Raw genomic sequence first — 22,049 nt, 5'->3', positions numbered from 1 at the left:
ACACCACACTTCAAAAGCATCAATTCTTCAGCACTCAGCTTTCTTCAGAGTCCACTCTCACATCCATAGATGACTACTGGAAAAACCATAGCCTTGACTAGATGGACCTTTGTTGGCAAAGTAATATCTCTGCTTTTGAATATGCTATCTAGGTTGGTCATAACTTTCCTTCCAAGGAATAAGCATCTTTTAATTTCTTGGCTGCAATCACCATCTGCAGTGATTTTGGAGTCCAAAATAATAAAGTCTGACACCGTTTCCACTGTTTCCCCATCTATCTGCCACAGAGTGATGGGACCAGATGCCATGATCTTAGTTTTCTGAATGTTGAGCTTTAAGCCAACTTTTTCACTCTCTTTCTTCTAAGGGATCCCTGTCCTCAGTAGTAGATATAATGGTCATCTGAGTTAAATTCATCCATTCCAGTCCATTTTAATTCTCTGATTCCTAGAATGTTGGCGTTCACTCTTGTCATCTTCTTTTTGACCACTTTCAATTTGCCTTGATTCATGGATCTGACATTCCAGGTTCCTATGCAATATTGCTCTTTACAACATCAGACCTTGCTTCTATCACCAGTCACATCCACAGCTGGATATTGTTTTTGCTTTGGCTCCATCCCTTCCTTCTTTCTGGAGTTATTTCTCCACTGATCTCCAGTAGCATATTGGGTACCTACCAACCTGGGGAGTTCACCTTTCAGTATCCTATCATTTTACCTTTTCATAATGTTCATGGGGTTCTCAAGACAAGAAAACTGAAGTGGTTTGCCATTCCCTTCTCCAGTGTACCACATTCTGTCAGACTTCTCCACCATGACCCTCCCATCTTGGGTGGCCCCACACGGCATGGCTTAGTTTCATTGAGTTAGACAAGGCTGTGGTCCATGTGATCAGATTGGCTAGTTTTCTGTGATTATGGTTTCAGTGTGTCTGCCCTCTGATGCCCTCTCGCAACACCTACCATCTACTTGGGTTTCTCTTACCTTTTACGTGGGGTATCTCTCCACGTCTGCTCCAGCAAAGCACAGGCTCTGCTCCTTACCTTGGATGAAGGGTATCTCCTCATGGCCATCCCTCCTGACCTTGAACGTGGAGTAGCTTCTCTCGGCCCTCCCGCGCCTTGCAGCTGCCACTCCTTGGATGTGGGATTGCTCTTCTCGGCCACCTCCCCTGACCTAAGGCATGGGGTAACTCATCTCGGCTGCCGCCCCTGACCTCAGACGTCGGGTAGATCCTCTCAGCTGCTCCTGTGCCGACACAGCCTGGCACTCTCGGTCGCTGCCCCTGACCTTGGGCGAGGGGTAGCTCCTCTTGGCTATGCTTCTGCACAGTCCTTTGCAGCCTGCACGCTTCTGCATGATTTGCCATTACTTTGGAGAAATAGAATGGCTCTTTTTTAACGGTTTAAGTGTGTGCTTCCTATCCTGGATAATCTTTTTTTTTTTTTTAATTTTTATTTTTACTTTATTTTACTTTACAATACTGTATTGGTTTTGCCATACATTGACATGAATCCACCACGGGTGCACATGCGATCCCAAACATAATCTTTTAAAGACCAATGTAATTAATAAACAGCAACATGATATTATTTAGCAAAAAACACAGATACCTTTACAAGCAAGAGAACTGATCAATACCATTTTGAAAATATGCCTCCAACATCTTCAAACACTGTCTTAAAGAAATCGATCCTACATTATATAAGAACTTGTTTGTGGAAAAGAATATGAAGTATAATCCAACAGATGTTTCAGGTCTGTCACTGGGAGAACAGTTGGGAAGACTGCAAGAAGAAAGAACATATAAAGTGTGTATGGGCAAAGAAGTTTCTAGTGTATTACTTCTGGTCATCTGGTAGTATGTCAGGAGTGTGCCCCTTCTCTAAGGAAATGCCCTATTTGCAGGAGTATAATTAAGGGTATTGTTCATAATTTCTCTCATAAAAGAAAAATAGGCTATAAAAATTTAAAAATATAAAAATTTTTAAAATATTGTTTGAAGCTGTTTGAAGTTAAAAAAGGGATTCAGTTCAGTTGCTCAGTCATGTCCAGCTCATTGCAACCCCATTAACCACAGCACGCCAGGCATCCGGGTCCATCACCAACTCCCGGAGTCCACTCAGACCCATGTCCATCGAGTCGATGATGTCATGCAAACATCTCATCTTCTGTCGTCCCCTTCTCCTGCCCTCAATCTTTCCCAGCATCAGGGTCTTTTCCAATGAGTCAGCTCTTCGCATGAGGTGGCCAAAGTTTTGAAGTTTTAGCCTCAACATCAGTCCTTCCAGTGAACACCCAGGACTGATCTTCTTTAGGATGGACAGGTTGGATCTCCTTGCAGTCCAAGGGATTCTCAAGAGTCTTCTCCAACACTACAGTTCAAAAGCATCAGTTCTTCGACGCTCAGCTTTCTTTATAGTCCAACTCTCACATCGATACATGACCACTGGAAAAGCCATAGCCTTGACTAGATAGACCTTTGTTGGCAAAGTAGTGTCTCTGCTTTTTAATATGTTGTCAGGGTTGGTCATAGCTTTCCTTCCAAGGAGTAAGCGTCTTTTAATTTCATGGCTACAAACGCCATCTGTAGTGATTTTAGAGCCCCAAAATTAAAGTGTGACACTGTTTCCACTGTTTCCCTATCTATTTGCCATCAAGTGATGGGACCAGATGCCATGATCTTAGTTTTCTGAATGTTGAGCTTTAAGCCAACTTTTTCACTCTCCTCTTTCACTTTCATCAAGAGGCTCTTTAGCTCTTTTTCACTTTCTGCCATAAGGGTGGTGTCATCTGCGTATCCGATATTATTGTTATTTCTCCTGGCCATCTTGATTCCAGCTTGTGCTTCATCCAGCCCAACATCCAATGGATCATTGAAAAATCAAAGGAGTTCCAGAAAACATCTATTTCTGCTTTATTGACTATGCAAAAGCCTTTGACTGTGTGCATCACAATAAACTGTGGAAAATTCTGAAAGAGATAGGAATACCAGACCCCTGACCTACCTCTTGAGAAACCTGTATGCAGGTCAGGAAGCAACAGTTAGAACTCGACATGGAACAACAGACTGGTTCCATATAGGAAAAGGAGTGTGTCAAGGCTGTATATTATCACCCTGCTTATTTAACTTATATGCAGAGTACATCATGAGAAACACTGGGCTTGATGTGGCACAAGCTGTAATCAAGATTGCTGGGACAAACATCAATCACCCCAGATATGCAGATGACACCACCCTTCTGGCAGAAAGTGAAGAAGAACTAAAGAGCCTCTTGAGGAAAGTAAAAGTGGAGAGTGAAAAAGTTGGCTTAAAGCTCACATTCAGAAAACTAAGATCATGGCATCTGGTCCCATCACTTGATGGCAAATAGATAGGGAAACAGTGGAAACAGTGGCTGACTTTATTTGGGCTCCAAAATCACTGCAGATGGTGATTGCAACCATGAAATTAAAAGACGCTTACTCCTTGGAAGGAAAGTTATGACCAACCTAAAGAACATATCAAAAAGCAGAGACATAACATTGTCAACAAAGGTCCATTTAGTCAAGGCCATTGTTTTTCCAGTGGTCATGTATGGATGTGAGAGTTGGACTATAAAGAAAGCTGAGCACAGAAGAATTGATGCTTTTGAAGTGTAGTGTTGGAGAAGACCCTTGAGAGTCCCTTGGACTGCAAGGAGACCCAACTAGTCCATCCTAAAGGAGATCAGTCCTGGGTGTCCATTGGAAGGACCGATGTTGACGCTGAAACTCCAATACTTTGACCACCTGATGTGAAGAGCTGACTCATTGAAAAAGACCCTGATGCTGGGAAAGATTGAGGGCAGAAGGAGAAGGGGACCACAGAGAATGAGATGGTTGGATGGCATCACCAACTCAGTGGAAATGGATTTGAGTGAACTCCAGGAACTGGTGATGGATAGGGAGCCCTGGGTGCTGCAATTCATGGGGTCACAAAGAGTTGGATACAGCTAAGCAATTGAACTGAAAGGACCTGATCACTGCATATATAAGTTAATAAGCAGGATGATGTTATATAGTCTTGATGTACTCCTTTCCAGATTTGGAGCCAGTCTGTTCCATGTCCAATTCTAGCTGTTGCTTCCTGACCTGCATACCATTTTTCAGGAGGCAGGTCAGGTAGTCTGGTATGCCCATCTCTTTCAGAATTTTCCTCACTTTGTTGTGATTCACACAGTGAAAGGATTGGCATAGTTAATAAAACAGACGGTAGATGTCTTTCTGGAACTCTCTTGCTTTTTCTATGATCCAGAGGATGTTGGCAGTTTGATCTCTGCTTGCTCTGCCTTTTCTAAATCCAGCTTGATCATCTGGAATTTCACCGTTCGTGTACTTTTGAAGCCTGGCTTAAAGGATTTTAAGCATTACTTTACCAGCGTGTGAGATGAGTGCTATTGTGTTGTAGTTTGAGCATTCTTTGGCATGGCTTTTCTTTGGGATTAGAATGAAAACTGACCTTTTCCCGTCCTTTGACCACTGCTGAATTTTCCAAATTTGCTGGCATATTGAGCACAACATTTTAACAGCATCATTTTCTAGGATTTGAAATAGCTCAACTGGAATTCCATCACCTCCACTAGCTTTGTTCACAGTGATGTTTCCTAAGGCCCGCTTGACTTTCTATTCCACGATGTCTGGCTCTAGGTGAATGACTACACCATCATGATTATCTGGGTCGTGAAGATCTTTTTTGTACAGTTCTTCTGTGTATTTTTGCCACCTCTTAATATCTTCTGCTTTGGTTAGGTCCATACCATTTCTGTCCTTTATTGTTCTCATCTTTGCATGAAATATTCCCTTGGTATATCTAATTTTCTTGAGGAGATATCTAGTCTTTCCCATTCTATAGTTTTCCTCTATTTCTTTGCACTGATCCCTTAGGAACCCTTTCTTATCTCTCCTTGCTATTCTTTGGAATTCTGTGTTCTGATGGGTATATCTTTCCTTTTCTCCTTTGCCTTAAGCTTCTCTTCTTTTCACAGTTATTTGTAAAACCTCCTCAGACAACCATTTTGCCTTTTTGCATTTCTTTTCTTGGGGATGTTCTTGATCCCTGCTTCCTGTACAATGTCATGAACCTCCGTCCATATTTCTTCAGGCATTTTGTCTATCAGATTTAATCCCTTGAATTGATTTCTCACTTCCACTGTATAATGGTAAGGGATTTGATTTAGGTCATGAATCACTAGGTCACTGAATGATCTAGTGGTTTTCCCTACTTTCTTCAATTTAAGTCTGAATTTGTGATCTGAGCCACAGTTAGCTCCCAGTCTTGTTTTAGCTGAATGTAAACAGCTTCTCCATCTTTGGCTGCAAAGACTATAATCAGTCTGATTTCGATATTAACGATCTGGTGATGTCCATGTGTAGAGTCTTCTCTTGTGTCGTTGGAAGAGGGTGTTTGCTATGACCCATGTGTTGTTTTGGCAAAGCTCTATTAGCTTTTGCCCTGCTTCATTTTGTACTCCAAGGCCAAATTTGCCTGTTACTCCAGGTATTTCTTGACTTCCTGCTTTTACATTCCAGTCCGCTATAATGAAAAGGACATCTTTAGGAGAGGCAATATTCTTAAGTCAGAAAGTGTGGCTCCATTGTCTGGACTCTTACTCGTTGTGCTCTGATTATCACTGGCTAAAACTATGGGTATACATCCTAGGAAATCAAACCTTTTCCAATACTTTGTGAATTCACAGAGACTTTTTTAAAGCTCACTTATGCTTGTTTGCAAATATGCAATCACTTATCCATACCACATTAACCAGTGTCCCTTGATTTCCACAAGGTAAAACACTATTTAAGCAAAAGGTTTGTTATGGTGAAGGAAGGATCTAAGCAAAGCCAAACACTCCAAATGTAACATAAACATTCACAGTCTCAGTACTGTGAATTTTTCTTCTTAAGCCCCATCACTCCAAGACAATGTCAATGCTTGTTTCCATATATAGTCTCCAGCTTTGTAATACCAATCCTGGTTTTCCTGATCCTTCCCTCTTGGGAGCAAAATGATTCTTCTTATTTCATGCAAAGCAATCTCTTCCCAAACTTTTCCTTCATCGTTTCATCATCAGAAGGGACATTACCTTTTGCCTCAATCTGTCTGTTTTGGAGGTATTTTCCCAGCAAGCACTTCTCACCCATAGAGAACCCTGGGAATAGCAGTCAGAATGATTCAACTTAAACAACTTCCTCCAGCACTTATTAAGTGCTCATTATTTATTAAGCACTGTGTTTTATAACATTGCTTCTCATTCTCCCACTTTTTTCCATGGGGTAGGCTTTTATCATTCTCATTTTAGAGAAGGAAACTAAGTTCCAAGAAAATTAATTCCCTTGTCTAAGGTTTGAAAACCATCAAACACAGCAGTGCCTGTCCCAGCTCTGATTCCAAAGTCCAGACTGTTTTCAATGTCGTCTTCTCATTTAGGTCATGATTATTCTTAAATTTGTGATTTAACTATAGTGTGTTGTAATCAAATGCTTTGCATGCATGCAGGTCTTTTCTCTGAAGGAGATCCATTTGGTAGCTGTTCTTTGAAAATGGAATAGATAGTCAATGTGCCTGTTAAATTATTATAATAATTAAGCTCTTACAGTTCTTTGTACCATTTTTAAAGTTATAGAAGTGTAATAGAAACAGTACTTTGTTTTGTTAGAAATATAGAGCTCAGAAATATAAAAGTAAATATACATGAAAAAAGTCATTTAGTTTCTGAAGCACTTCCTTTTTTAATTTCAAAAGGCATTATGAATAGGAATACCATCATTTTACCAAGAAATAAATATTTGAAGAGTATATTGTGAGCATGATTATTTATTTTTAATAACTGTATGTAACTGATAAATATAGCTGGTTATGACCAAAGGTCAATCAATATAATGAAACAAGAATTTCTGAAATTATATATGGAGTCAGATGTAAACTTTCCCTAGATAATTAGGAGTTGAAGGTTATAAAATTTGACATTGAGAAGAGCATTATTCTCTAAATAGTCACTAAAGTCTGTGCCCTGATGACATTAATGGCTCAGAAAGCAGTTATATGTCTTCTATGAAGTATTGATTTTGAACACAAAGAGGGCACATGTGTCATATGTAACTTTTTGATACTTAAGTTTTTGCTTGATCTCTCATTTTTATAGTCATTTATTCCTGATGTTCTTATTTTTAAAAAGATCTATAATAGTAAAATGACATTTGAACTATATCTACAATTTTCTGCTTCTAGCAATAGTTGCCTTTTGAATAATTAAAAAATTCATAATTTGTAGTTTATTTAAAGATACATAACATAAATACCCACTTCCATAAAAGTTTAGATCCTGATTAAGCCATTAGATATTCTGAAGATTTGCTCTCCTTTTACTTCCACTCTGACGATATCTGTGGCTACTTAGACTATAATACGTTTAAGCCAAAAGTTTAGCATTTTTTTCCCTAAAATTTGTGTTCCTAAGTCTTTTATTCTAAAATGTATTTTCCTTGCTAAGTCAGTTCCTTCCTATAAGCTTACCTTAATATAATTCTGACTCGATGGACGTGAATCTGAGTGAACTCTGGGAGTTGGTGATGGACAGGGAGGCCTGGCGTGCTGCGATTCATGGGGTCGCAAAGAGTCGGACACGACTGAGCAACTGAACTGAACTGAATATAATTCTGTAAATCCTCAAAAATATATGCTCTTTCAAAATCATCAAATATCAATCATTTTGAGTCAAAACTGGGAGTTAATTTGGGTTAAATTTGATCCTAATTATTGGGAAGAGTAATTGTCCTGCCCAAGATTTGATTTTCTTCTCTCTGTCATACAATAAGTAATGACATGAAATGACCAATTTTAAAGAAATAAAAATTACTAACCAAGATCAGCTCAGTAATGTCCAACTCTTTGCGACTCCATGGACTACGGCATACCAGGCTTCCCTGTCCATCACCAACTCCTGGAGCTTGTTCAATCTCATGTCCATCAAGTTGGTGATGCAATCCCACATTTTATATTCTGTTGTTCCCTTTTCCTCCCGCCTTCAATCTCTCCCAGCATCAGGGTCTTTTCCAGGTCTTTTCCAGTGAGTCAGTTCTTCACATCAGGTGGCCAAAGTATTGGAGTTTCAGCTTCAGTATCAGTCCTTCCAATGAATATTCAAGACTAATTTCCTTTAGGGTTGACTGGTTGAATCTTTTTGCAGTCCAAGGGATTCTTGAGTCTTCTCCAACACCACAGTTGAAAAGCATCAATTCTTTGGTGCTCAGCTTCCTTTGTAGTCCAATTCTCATATCAATACATGACTACTGGAAAAAACATAGCTTTGACTAGATGGACCTTTGTTGACAAAGAAATGTCTCTGCTTTTTAATATGCTGTCTAGGTTGGTCATAGCTTTTCTTCCAAGGAGCAAGCGTCGTTTAATTTCATGGCTGCAGTCAACATATGCAGTTAGTTTGGAGCCCCCAAAATAAAGTCTGACACTGTTTCCATGGTTTCCCCATCTATTTGCCATGAAGTCATGGGACCAGATGCCATGATCTGAGTTTTCTGAATGTTCAATTTTAAGCCAATTTTTTGACTCTCATCTTTTACTTTCATCAAGAGGCTCTTCAGTTCTTCGCTTTCTGCCATAAGGGTGGTATTATCTGCATATCTCAGGTTATTGATATTTTTCCCAGCAATCTTGATTCCAGCTTGTGCTCAATCCAGCCTGGCATTTCTCATGATGTGCTTTGCATATAAGTTAAATAAGTAGGGTGACATTATACAGTCTTGATGTACTCCTTTCCCGATTTGGAACCAGTCTCCTGTTCCATGTCCAATTCTAACTGTTGCTTCTTGACCTGCATACAGATTTCGCAGGAGACAGGTCAGATAGTCTGGTATTCCCATCTCTTGGAGAATTTTCCTCAGTTTGTATGATCCACACAGTCAAAAGCTTTGGTGTAGTCAATAAAGCAGTAGCAGATAATTCAGATAGAGCCCCATAGTAAAATGTGTGTGTGTGTGTGTGTGTGTGTGTGTGTGTATATACACATACTAGATACCTGTTAGTGATACTGAACATATACCTAATATGTAAATTTATAAATGGAAAATATTTAGAAATAGTCTTAATTTCTTAACTTTTTTTCCTTATTTTTCAGTCTTTGTTTCTATCATAGAAATAATCTGTAAAACACAGGATATAATGTTAGGGGAATTTTGGTAAATAGTTTCTTTTATTCAGTCACTATATGATAAGTTGAGAAGTTATATATATTAAAATTGATTTTTTATTAAAAATGTAAATATTAACAAGGTACTTTCAAATATACTAGTATAGAACTTATATTTAAATGAAATAGTTTTATGAACATTCTAGTTTTGACAATCATAAGGTAACTTAATTTATTATTATTTATAGCTGACACTATAAATTTATGTCATTTAATTCAACTCTGATGAGAAATGGACACTGTGTTGTGAATAATAGTTCACAGTTACTTGAGTCAGGCAGTCCTGAGTTCACGTTAAATTCTGTCATTTATTCCTGAGGAAATCTTTAATAAGTTACTTCTCTGTTCCTCATTTCATTCATCTGTAAATAATAATAGACATTTCCACAAGACTGTTGTAAGAATTGTATGAGGAAGTATATACATGGCAATTATAATAGTACTGAACCTGTAATTTTAGCATACAGAATTTTTAAAAATATTTTAAAATTGTCTTAATAAAGCCCAGGTGTGTTCTTTTTTGAGTCATTTTTAGGAATACTTTCTAAAATGCATGACAAATTTATTTACTTAGTATGCAAAATATGTTAAAATACTTAAAAATTTTCTTGACAGAAGTGTTTTCAAGAATATTATTGATTCTTTTTTTTGTTCATAAGTAATAACAGTACAAAGACTATTGTTTTTAATTATAAAACTTTTTTTTACTATATATAGATACTGCTTGAAGGCCTCAGCCACTACTGCCCAACATGTGTATAAAAGCATAGACATTCACTTATTCAATGCACATCTGTTATATTTCTGTTGTCTGATGGAAAAACAGAGGGCCATAAAATTCAGGTTTTTAATCAGGTCTTTCCTTTATGTTCAGATGTCTTCATTCACTCCCTTATTCAAAACTATTAGAGAAAACTACTGAAAAACATTCCAAAATAAATTGAAAGGCATCATTTTTAAAGTCATTGGAAAAAATTAATAGTCTGTAACATAAATCATGGCAATAGTTATCATAATCACTCATGTCTTTGCATAATGTTTACTTAACTCATCTTGGATATATTATGTTAAACCTAGAAATAAACTGTGTTTAGATGGAAATAAATTATCAAGTAAATTTCAAGTGTACTTGAGATTTTGCCTCTCTCTCCATATCTATCTTCATCTCTGGCTCTGTCTCCTTTTCTCTGTTTCAAGTATCAGAGGAAACATCAGTTTGCAGTGAATACAGTGAGCTCTGTAAAAAGAAACATCTTTTCCTTCAAATTGTAATACACTGTAAAACCTCAGTGAGGTTGCAAATTACTTATTTTTGTAAGCTTGAATTTATTCATACAGAAATAAGAAAGATTTTACTTTTAATAGGACCTACCTATGGTGGCTCAGCTGGTAAAGAATCTTCCTGCAATGCCAGAGACCTGGGTTCGATCCCTTTATTGGGAAAATCCCCTGGAGAAGCGAATGGCAACCCATTCCAGTAGTCTGATCTGGAGAATTCCATGGACTGTATAATCCATAGAGTCACAAAGAGTCAGACACAACTGAGCAACTTTCACTTTTCACCTATTTTAATAGGGAGTACCTCATGGGGCTTTCCTGGTAGCATAGTTGGTAAAGAATGTGCCTGCAATGTAGGATATCCAGGTTTGATCCCTGGGTTGGGAGAATCCTCTGGAAAAGGCACTGGCTACCCACTCTAGTGTTAATACCTGGAGAACCCCTTGGACATTGGATCCTGTTGGACTACAGTCCATGGGGTTACAAAGCATCAGACACAACAGAGCAATTAACACTTTCACTTTTCACCTCATGGGGAAGTTATGTATTGCATAAAATATTACATCTAAAGAGCACATAATTCAGTGTATTTGTATTTCTGTATCTCCTGCATGGAACTCTTCTTGCAGATATTTAAGGCACTTTTTCAGAGAAATTTTTGACCCCATTTTAAATAGCATCCTCCACTTTTCCACCTCCTTTCGTAACCTCTGAAATAACCTAACCATGTATTAGGGAAAAAGGTCAATGAATTTGACATATTTCCTGACCAGATTTCTTTACAGGGTCATTCTTACTGACACGATTCTCAAGATAAATGTTATTAAAGAGGAGCCTACTTTTTAAAACTTAGACAGAAATGTTGGATACAAAACTCAGTGAAACGTTGAGTTCTTGGGAGACAGAAACTTTAGCAGTCAATTTGATATACTTAAGCATGCAATAGTCCTCTGATCTTTGTAAAAATTTTTTCTTTAATTAAAGAAATTGTCATGCAGCTGTAATGTTGTCATTTATCAGCATAATGAATTTAAACTGAAGGCTACTCTTACTGTGAGAATGAACTGATTAACTGGAGGGACTGCATTGATAATAATTAGTCAGAAAAGTGCAGTGGTGCAAATCAATATCTTGGTGCTGAGACTTTCCTTGGGGACTGTAAACCATAACAAAGCTGTCAGGCTGCTGAGAGATGGGGATGTTGTTTGTTTATGTTGCTAATTTACTCTCTGATACTTTTAAGTTATGTACTGAATACATCAGAAATGAAAAAAAAAGATATTTCACTTATTTTTTTTAAAGATAAAACATGGTTTATTTTTATTTCTCCCATATAAGTTATCAAAACTGTAGTGAAAGCTTAAGTGGTAAACTGATCATAACATTTTTTTGAGGAGTGGGAAAGGAGTATCAGGATTATTGTGATGTCTTTTGTTAATATTTAGCGACTATGTATCACTTGCTATTTAGTGTTATAATTTCTACGGAAGTAGTTTTAATTCAAAATTTTCCATTTTAAGGGAAGATAATATTATACAATGGGCAGGACCTGTATTTGACTAATGGAATGATAGTCATTCTTCTGGACACTCATATACCACATTTCAGGAGTCTATTAAGTAGGAGAGAACTGTCACTCATCATAGTCTTTCAGGTTTCCAAGTCTGATAACATTACTAAGAGAGTCCATTGCTGGTAGGATTTACTCTTTCCTATATTATATTGTTTTTTCCAGAATCCAATAACAGAACATTGTACAAAGCGTAATTTTTGGACCTCAGTTTTTCTCTAGTACTTAAGAGGTTGGAATTCCATTTCAGTTATCTGTTGCTGCATGGCAAACTACTCCAAACTTTGTGGAGTAATACAAAAATCCTCATAGGATTTGTAGCTCATGAACTTGGACAAGATAAAGCAAGATGACTTGTCTTTGCCCTGTGATCTCTGGGAAGCAGCAGAGGGTGATGCAAATGGCTGGGGGCTTGAATTATCTGCCCATTTCCAATAGAGTAGCCACCATTTATGTTAAAATTTACATTAACTAAATATAATTAATACTTTAGTTCTTCAGCCATACTAGCCATATTTTAAATGTTCAGAGGCCACATGTGGCTAGTGATGACCCCTTGGCCCGTGTGTGTGTATATATATATGACATTTCTATCATCACAGAATGTTCTGTTCGACAGAGCTAATCTAGCAACATCTTTACTCATATGTCTAACATGTAGCCTGGGATGACTCAAGGATTAGGGACAGATGAGATTGTTGACTAAAGTACATAGATGCAAGATTTTTATTTAGAGTTCTTAGAACCTAGAATTTGAGTCCTGAGAGGAAACTTCTCAAGTGTATGTGTTTGAGCCAGGATGAAGCTGCATGGCCTTTAGGACTTACTATCATAAGTCACAGAGATCACTGTGCCTTACTTTACTGGACAAATAAGCCCACCAGTAATGAGCCACTAGATTCAAGGTATGGGGACTCCTCTAAACAGGAGGAGTGTCAGATGTTCTGAGGCCATGGTTTAGAAGCACTGCAGACTAAATCTTGGTATCACAAATGGTGCTTTGGAAAACTACACTTAAATACACATAATGGGAAAGGTCTCAGTGATTAAATAAAGAAGACTTCGTTTAAATAAAATCTAACGCTTCAGGATTTTTATGGTGTTTAGTATGCTAGTGTTCAAGGTTAATTTCTAAGGTGGCATTGTGTGTTATGGTTAGTGTAAGGTAAGGGAGTTAGAGAAGACAAGGTTCGGAAAAAGAACGAGACCAGCACTTTACAGGAATGGATCACCTTTAATGAGGTCAGAAGGGGCAGCAGTCAGATTATTCGGCTGCTGCACTAAGTCAAGAAGAAAACATATATGCGAAGATACATCATTTTGAGGGAGTCTGTTTTTCCTCATGATTATTTTTGACTAGTTAGCTTTCAACAATTGGGGCAAGGAATTGCTGAGACCAGCCGGAGACTGGGATCTGCTGGGAGCTGAATGTAATCAATTTTAATGTCCATTCCTTTCTTCAGGGGAGAAAGTTCTTTATTCTGTATAGAATGGTGGGGAGGACCTGGAAGGGAGTTTTAACTCCAGGCTATTTTGAGCCGTATAGCTTTCCTTCAGTTAGCAACCATATTTTATCAAGGCATATTTTATTAAATTAATGTTTAATCACATCCAGTAACCAAGTTCTACAGGAGAATCTGGAAAATGCCACACTGAAAAAGTGAGGTGAAAGTCACTCAGTCGTGTCCAACTCTTTGTGACCCCATGCAGTCCATGAAATTCTCCAGACCAGAATACTGGAGTGGCTAGCCTTTCCCTTCTTCAGGGGATTTTCCCAACCCAGGGATTGAACCCAGGTCTCCTGCATTGTGGTCAGATTCTTTACCAGTTGAGCCAGAAGGGAATCCCAAGAGTACTGGAGTGGGTAGCCTATCCCTTCTCCAGCGGATCTTCCTGACCCAGGAATCGAACTGGTGTCTCCTTTATTGCAGGCAGATTCTTTACCAACTAAGCTATCAGGGAATCTTTAATTTTTTAAATCCTGTGATTTTATTATATTGCCTTTATTCCTAAAAAAGCCTATTTTGTACATAAACTTTTCTGTTATTTGAATTCTATTTATTTAAACTATAGAGTGAAAGAGGAAATGGCAACCTACTCCAGTGTTCTTGCTTGGAGAATCCCCATGAAAAGAGGAGACTGGTGGGCTACAGTCCATAGGGTCGCAAAGAGTCAGACATGACTGATGACTAATCATAAACTATAGAGTAGTGAGTTTCTTCTTCTCTTAAGATAATTATTTTTTCCCAAGGACTTATTGTATTCATTTATTCTGAGATTTACTAGGAAATGATAAGTATTGAGAGCTGTCACATATTTTACAACAGTGTGAGTTTATTAGTAAAATCAAACCATAGACAGTTAAAGTGACAATATTAACATGAAAATTGTACTAAATACAAAGCTATGTAGACAGAATGGTTTCAGTAAGAATATATTCAAGGGAATTTTGGACCTAAAAGTAATTAGATGAATGGATATTATATGAAGAAATCATAGAAGTAATTTGTCTTTAGAGCAAGGGCATGTAGGTAACTATCATCAATGCCATTTCTAGTTGTACAACCAAAAGAAGTAATGTGTTACAGGTTATAGACATGATAGACAAATGATGATCTCTTTACTGTCCTCCAAATAATTGTTCAATCAACTTTTAAACTTTAAAGTCAATGATCATTTGTTAAGTTTATACACTGTTTATCAGCATTAATATAATTATAACAAAGTCAAGTGTGAGGTTGGTAAAATTTCAGCCATATGCAGGATCCTTTTCATATAAATATAAACATTTCTATTATTATATTTTGATTCATTCAGAGATGAGTGACATATAATAAACAGTATAGTAGATATAAGCAGATAACTTTGTATCAACTAATATTTTTCCCATAGAATTCATATATAACTCAGAATATGTTATTACTGTTCAGTTGCCATCAGGTTCCTCTGTCCAAGGGGTTTCCCAGTCGAGAATACTGGAGTGAGTTACCACTTTCTTATCCAGGGGATCTTCCCTGCAACATCGCAAGAGGATTCTTTACCACTGAACCACCGAAGGAGCCATAACCCAGAATAGTATTGCTTGAATTAATTTCAGTTTGTAAAGAAAGTATTTACAAAATATCAAGTTTGTCTTGGTACTATAAAATAAATTAATTATATAACACTATTGTTACATATGAGAGATTAGATATAAAACATTCTATAATATGGCAATAAATATCAATTTTATTAAAAACATAAAAGATGTTCAAACCATCCCTATAATAGTTTATTATCTATGGCAGGAAGTCCAAGATAGACAAATTCTGTTTGCTTGGAGATAATCTTTCTCAATGATTTTATGGTCCTGGCAACAGTGCTTATACATTCAAGAAGAAGCAGTTGAATACCTGCTGCTAAATGCAGATCTGAAAGCTACCCTCAAGGACATTGCAGTGTGAGAAAGCATGTAGTCAGACAACTTCAGCCACTACGATGAGGGCCATATTAGAGGGAAGAAAGAGTACTCTGTGAGTATGAGGTTGGAGGACCTCATATGTGCAGAAAAACCAGCTTTGTTGCCGAGATAATGCCATCCTTAGTCCTGACATTTGTGTTTATATGCATGTGTGAATTCAGCTGGTCATTATGAGTGCATTCCTTCCCTGTAATGACAGGGATAGTCCTTTACGTGGTAGATTTGTGAAAGCTTATGAAACTACAAGTTCTTTGCAATTATGTGTTTCAGGTGAAGCTAGTGGTAAAGAAACCACCTGCCAGTGCAGGAGGCATAGGAGATGCAGGTTTGATGCCTGGGTGGGGGAAGATCCCCTGGGGGTATGGCAACCCACTGCAGTATGTTTGCCTGGAGAATCCCTATGGATGAAGGAGCCAGGAGGGCTACAGTCCATGTGGTCACAGAGTCGGATATAACTAAAGCTACTTAGCATTTAAGTCGCACAGGAAATAATTATCTCCTGAAAGCTAACATTTATAATATAAAATTTAAAATATTTATGAAAAAATAATTATTGTTGGCTGTGCTGGGTCTTTGTTGCTGCATACAGGCTTTCTCCAGTTTCAGCAAGCAGAGTCTACTCTTTTTTTAAGTGCACAGGTTTCATATTGCAGTGATTTCTCTAGTTGCAGAGCATAAGCTCTAGGCACACAGGCTTCAGTAGTTGCAGGATGAGGGCTCAGTAGTTGCCATTCCCAGAATATAGAGCATGGGCTCAGTAGTGATGGTACATGAACTTAGTTGCTCTAAGGCATGTGGAATCTTCCCAGACCAGGGATTGAACTCATGTCCCCTGCATTTACAGGGAGATTCTTAACCACTGGACCACCAAGAAAGTCCAACTTTAAATATTTTTTAAAAATTCACAAAGTATGCCATTGTATGGACAATATACTTAATTTCTAGATTAACCACATTTATTGGTGTTTGAAATAATTCATTTTGAATGTACCCTTTTTCCCTGTAATGTAATATACCTGGATACTTTCTCATAGGAAGGGGATTTAATAGTTGATACTAACCACTGATTTTAAGTAGTGTTTATAAGTAGATGTATTTCTTTTGTGAATTATATTCATGAGTGTCTTCATAATTCCTAGTATGAAACTTTTTGTTAAGGCTTTTTATACATTGCATAATTTATCACCGTGTCAGATCCATGTGTATTATTTTGTTGGAAGAACAAAAACAATAACAGCAAAACGATCTTCTAAGCATATGGTAAGCCTGAGTCAGTTTTGCAAACGTTTTATAAAAATCAACAGGACAAAAATATATCTGGCTCCATAAATACTGAATTTGTCTTCCATCATTCTTGTGAATTACACCTTGCTTCTTACAATATGCTCATCCTGTCTTCTGGTCCCCAATTAAATTACTGGAAAAGAATCTCAATATTTGACTACAATTAATAGCTTTAGAATTTTTATACATCACTGAATTTTTCAATAGTGTGATCAGAAAGATGCAAGATTTTTTCCTCTCCATAGAATTATTCTTATTTTCATGCCCTTGGCTGTGCCTATTCACCTTGAATTCCCTCTTACACTTCCTTATACCCACTGCATTACTGCCTTCCTGACCGCCTGCCTCAACTGGCTTGTCTTATGTAGTCTTTTCTGACTGTTCCATGAGGGTACTTAGTCTCCACCATACACCTGACACAAAACATGGCCTCTCTTTTAAAACCTCTTCCCTTTATACATTTTAAAATTGTGACTTTGTAAGTCTTAATAACATTAAAATATTTTAAATTTCAGAAAATGTAAATATTTTATATTTTTCTTTATCTTATTCATGGCCACAACTCTTTCTATATCATATTCATTGTTTTGTATAAGTGGAAAAACTTTCAAAATGTTTAGTTGATCTTTCATGCTTTTATATGTATCAATTCTATACAGTTTTCATGTGAACACTGTTTTGATTATCACCTTATTTTTCTACCAGCATAGAAAAAAAAAGGCAGAAAAGTTTATAAACAATGTGAATGATAATGAAAGGTCAATGTTCAGTAGTGATCTGGATTATAAGACTCTCTTTGGACATTGAACATTTGTGCCTTTAGAGATTAATCTTGACTTCAATTGTTGTTGGTTTTTTGATGAATTTGGTGACCAGCTGCCTACCACCAAGCTTGGCTTCCTGAGATAAGTTCCAGCCAAATGTGTTAATTTGGTCCTGTCCATTTTAGGCACCTAACCTATGAGCCATCTGCCATCCTGGATATAAGTATTGAGAAGAAAATTATTTCAAAGCACAACATGACAAAAGACAAAAAGACTTTTTGGAAGTATGATTTAGCCAAAAAAATGTTCATTCAATAAAGTTAAAAATCGTTTTTAAAGGAGAAAGGGCTCTGTGACCTTGCTGCAAAATTTGATATTATGTTATTGTTTATAATATACCAGTTTTTTTTTTTCAGAAAATTAGCTGTTCATTCTAAACAGTAGCTTAGATTTTTCATTACAGTCTTTTATTAAATCTAAAATAAAATGAAATTACTTTCATCAAAAAATTACCTAAGACACCAAAGAGATTATGTATATTTGGGCTGTGTCTATATTTATCTTATTAGAAATTAAAATTGATAAATTAAAAACATAACATCAATTCATTTATAAATAAAAAATGAATCCATTGCATATTAATATTGTAAAAAACATATCATTATAAAACTATATATATACATATATTATTTTAATGAGATACGTGGCTCTGTCTTACACATTTATTACTTTTAATAACTATTGTCTGCCTTAGTAGAAGACAGCTGGATTCTCATTTTGAATCTACATTTAGTCTGTGATGATATTATATTTGATTGAGTATAGAAATAAAATCTTGCCTTAACAAATACAGAGTTCATAAAGGATGACTACAGTAATAGTTTTTTCCCGAAAATGTTGATATTCTTCTTTTATATTCCCCCAAAACTCAACAAGTAGTATTTTTAAATGATTAATTGCAATGTGAAATCTCAAACCATATCAGTCAAATTTTTCTACTCTATTACATCAAAATTCATTGGTTTAGCCTGTACTTTGACTATATACTTAACCATGCTTGCATTTGTAAGGTCGTGCACTGGTCAGTTGGTTCAATTAGTCCACAATTAAATTAGAAAATATAAGAAAAATAATTATATTTATAATATTGCCACCAGTATAATCTAAGCATTGCTGTGTGAGCTAAAAAGCCCTCAGGATTATGATGACAGAATCAAGATGTCAGAAGTTTTAAGTTTTGCTGGTTTTCATCCTTATAACAAAAACTGTTGTAAGGACAGTGATTTATTTCCAACCAAATGTTTGCCAAAACCCTAACTCAGTATAATCTTGATTTTTGTCCATCGGTTATTCTTAAGTAAAAAATGATGTGCCATGAAAAATATGACTAATTCAGCTTGCATCTCAAACAATCACACAAGTACTTTTTTGAGACAACCACTGTAATGTGAAATTCATAAAAAGTACTTTATACATACCTTCCATTTCATTTTCTTGACTATTGAAAACATGTATGCTTAAGGTTTTAGCATTGTTTTCAACCAAGTGATACACACCATGCCTCTGAGTTGATTATTGCTAAAATTCCAAGGGTTTTACCCACTGTTGCTTTTGCAATGTATTTGCAAATGTCAACATAATGAAAAAGGCAAGCAGTGTCTCATAATTCTTATAAAAATAGTTTTTTACTGATAGAATAGTTGACATCTGGGGACCCCCAGGTGTCGTATGCTTCCCTCATGGCTCAGACGGTAAAGAATCTGCCTGTAATGCAGGAGACCCAGATTCAATCCTTGGGTCAGGAAGATGCCCTGGAGAAGGAAATGCCAACCCACTCCAGTATTCCTGCGTGGAGAATCCCGTGAGCAGAGGAGCCTGGCAGGCTACAGTCCACGGGGTCGCAAAGAATTGGACATGACTGAATGACTAAGCACACACAAGTGTTTGTAGACCGGTTTGAGAACTGCTGCACTAAAGAATAAAAATTAACCTTTTTTGTTACTCTAGGAACATCTTCCAAAATCTACTTTGTTCCTTCATCACCTAAAGTTTATTATATTAAAGTGAATAATGAGCCAAAAAATCAAATGCAACTCAATGAGTATTGTATTTCTGTTGTTTGATTAGTACAAGGAAATGTGCTGACATTATAATTGTTATAGCTACCATTTACTGAATACACAGTATGTATCTGATGTATAGATCCTGGTACTATAAAGTACATTGATTCCTTTTAATAGACCAAGTCAGTACTACTATTGTCCTTTCATAGGTAAGCAGACTGAGACAGACAGATTAAAAATTTGCTTTTAACTTCAGTCTGTGCTTTCTATATTTACTTTAAAAATGATTGAAAAAAAGGATTCCTTAGTCTATTTTAATATTGAAGAAGTATATCTCCTCAAACCAGCCAGAAATAAAGATAAAGTTATCAAAAACTTTAGAAATTGCTACATTAATAATTGTGTTGTGGAGGAAGAGGTGATGAGTACTTAACTGTTTTGTTTGTTTGTTTTTGCTAATCTGCTATTTTTAACTGATGAATCACCCATTGTTTTTAAAATTCTGGCCGTATACTTTATCAAAATAAGACAGAGGTTGACTGCTTAATTTTATATCTTGCAATCATACATATCAGATTATTTTATAGTGGCATTGAATATAAAATAGCTAGCACTTTGTTAGAATATAAACATTTAAAATAGCCTAACTAGAAAAATGCTTTAAATTATTACATCATTTTCAAAAGAAAATAATGATATATTTCTCTTTGGCACAAGATTACCTCAGGAGACTGGTATAGACTGTTATGAAAAAATATTTTCTCATTGCTTAATTAAACCATATTTCATAGGCAATGCTCTTTAACTGTAATCTACTTTATTGTAATATTTCCATCAATGAAAAGATACCAATTCTTATCTTCCTAAAAGAGCTTTACTAGAAATTCTAAAGTCCTTCTACATAAAAATTATACAGGAAGAAAAAATATATGCATATTTCTGTGGAGAACCAAAAATGTGTAACTCTATTTCATTATTTGAATGAGTAACTTAAATATAAAATTAAATAAAATTCTACTTCTATTCAGAGAGTTAATAACAAATCTTATCACAATGTAACAGAAATATGTTGACATAAACTTGAAGTATACTTGTTCTGGTTTATCTGTATTTTTAAAGTTAAGATTACAGAGACTAATATTTGAAAATTTATATCAGTATTTCATAGTTTGCCAAGTTATATGTATATAATTATTTCCTTTCCATTCTATTGATAGTATCACTAAATATGCTGAATTCTTTAGTATAGATTGTAGTCCCACGTCACAGTTAGGGACTCTAGTTTATGGATAAAGAAGAGTAGAGATGTCAACTTTTTCCCAGATCATGCAAAATTATTCTGAAAATCAAATGGAATTATGTCTAGTTCCTTATAGTTCTATTTTCTGTTCTTTTGTATTATCGAATCTCCAGATTTTACTCAACAGTAGAGTCAATAAAATTACCGAATGGTATTTTAATGAAGGGGATTCTTTGTTCACTTGTTCTGTTACATATATTAGATCACGAGGATAAATATTTTTCTGAAATATAGGCATGTATAAATTATTTTTAAAAAGTTATTAGCTGAGTTTTCCAATAAATGTTTTTTCAGTCCAAGAGATTTTGATTGGCAGTAATTCAGTAAATATTTTTCAAGAGAGGAACATAGACACTGAACAGAATGGCATATCAAATATATTACATCTCAACATTTTCTCAACAATCACCTTTCCATAGTATAAAATTAATATTTTGTTGAACTTGGATTCCACGTACTTGTAAAATATTGTTGAAGTGCTATACGTAATATGTATATCATAATTTAATATAAAATAGATTCTTAATAAGCATAGTTTGCAATGATTTGGTTTTATAAAACTTTGTTAACTTTGTTTTTGATTGTTTTATCCACCAAAGTGTTTTATCCACCAAAGTGTTTTATCCACCAAAGTATGTCTAAATCTTAAATAACCTACTTATCTGTTTCCATTTTTTTCTGTCTCAAAAAATGACTTCAATTTTTGTCTTAAGTAGAAAGACCAAAGACCTCTCTATGAGAGTGTACACAATACCCTCCAGGTCTTTACTACAGGTTCTATCTCTGTCCCAGTGTCCCCTTTTGTGGAATGATCTTATTCCAGATGGTTCATAGACACCGTGTTCGTCCATTTTTACCCCGATCCAATTTATATCTCCTTGAGTACTGACTCAATGGAGGTAACTTTAAGTGGACTCCAGGAGATAGTAAAGGACAGGGAAGTCTGGCTGCTGCAGTGCATGGGGTCGCAAAGAGTTGGACACAATTTAGAGACTGAACAGCAACAAATAAGTACTTTGAAATGGTAAAGACATCATGCATAATCAGGAAGAAGGACTAATGAGATACATGTATTGAGATCATCAAGCAAATAAAAGTAAGACAA

At 36.0% G+C, this 22,049-nt stretch overlaps 1 protein-coding gene across 1 annotated transcript in view; it reads left to right on the top strand.

Annotated features, from left to right (window-relative positions):
* NEGR1 (neuronal growth regulator 1) overlaps positions 1 to 22,049 on the top strand; it is a 1,013,490-nt gene that overhangs the window by 55,201 nt on the left and 936,240 nt on the right. The gene's annotated exons all lie outside the window — the stretch shown is intronic.

This window comes from Capra hircus, chromosome 3 (assembly GCF_001704415.2).
Source record: "Capra hircus breed San Clemente chromosome 3, ASM170441v1, whole genome shotgun sequence".
In the NCBI taxonomy this organism is placed as follows: Eukaryota; Metazoa; Chordata; class Mammalia; order Artiodactyla; family Bovidae; genus Capra; species Capra hircus.
Note: the sequence above shows the minus strand (reverse complement) of the source record. Positions and strands in the feature narration are given on the sequence as shown.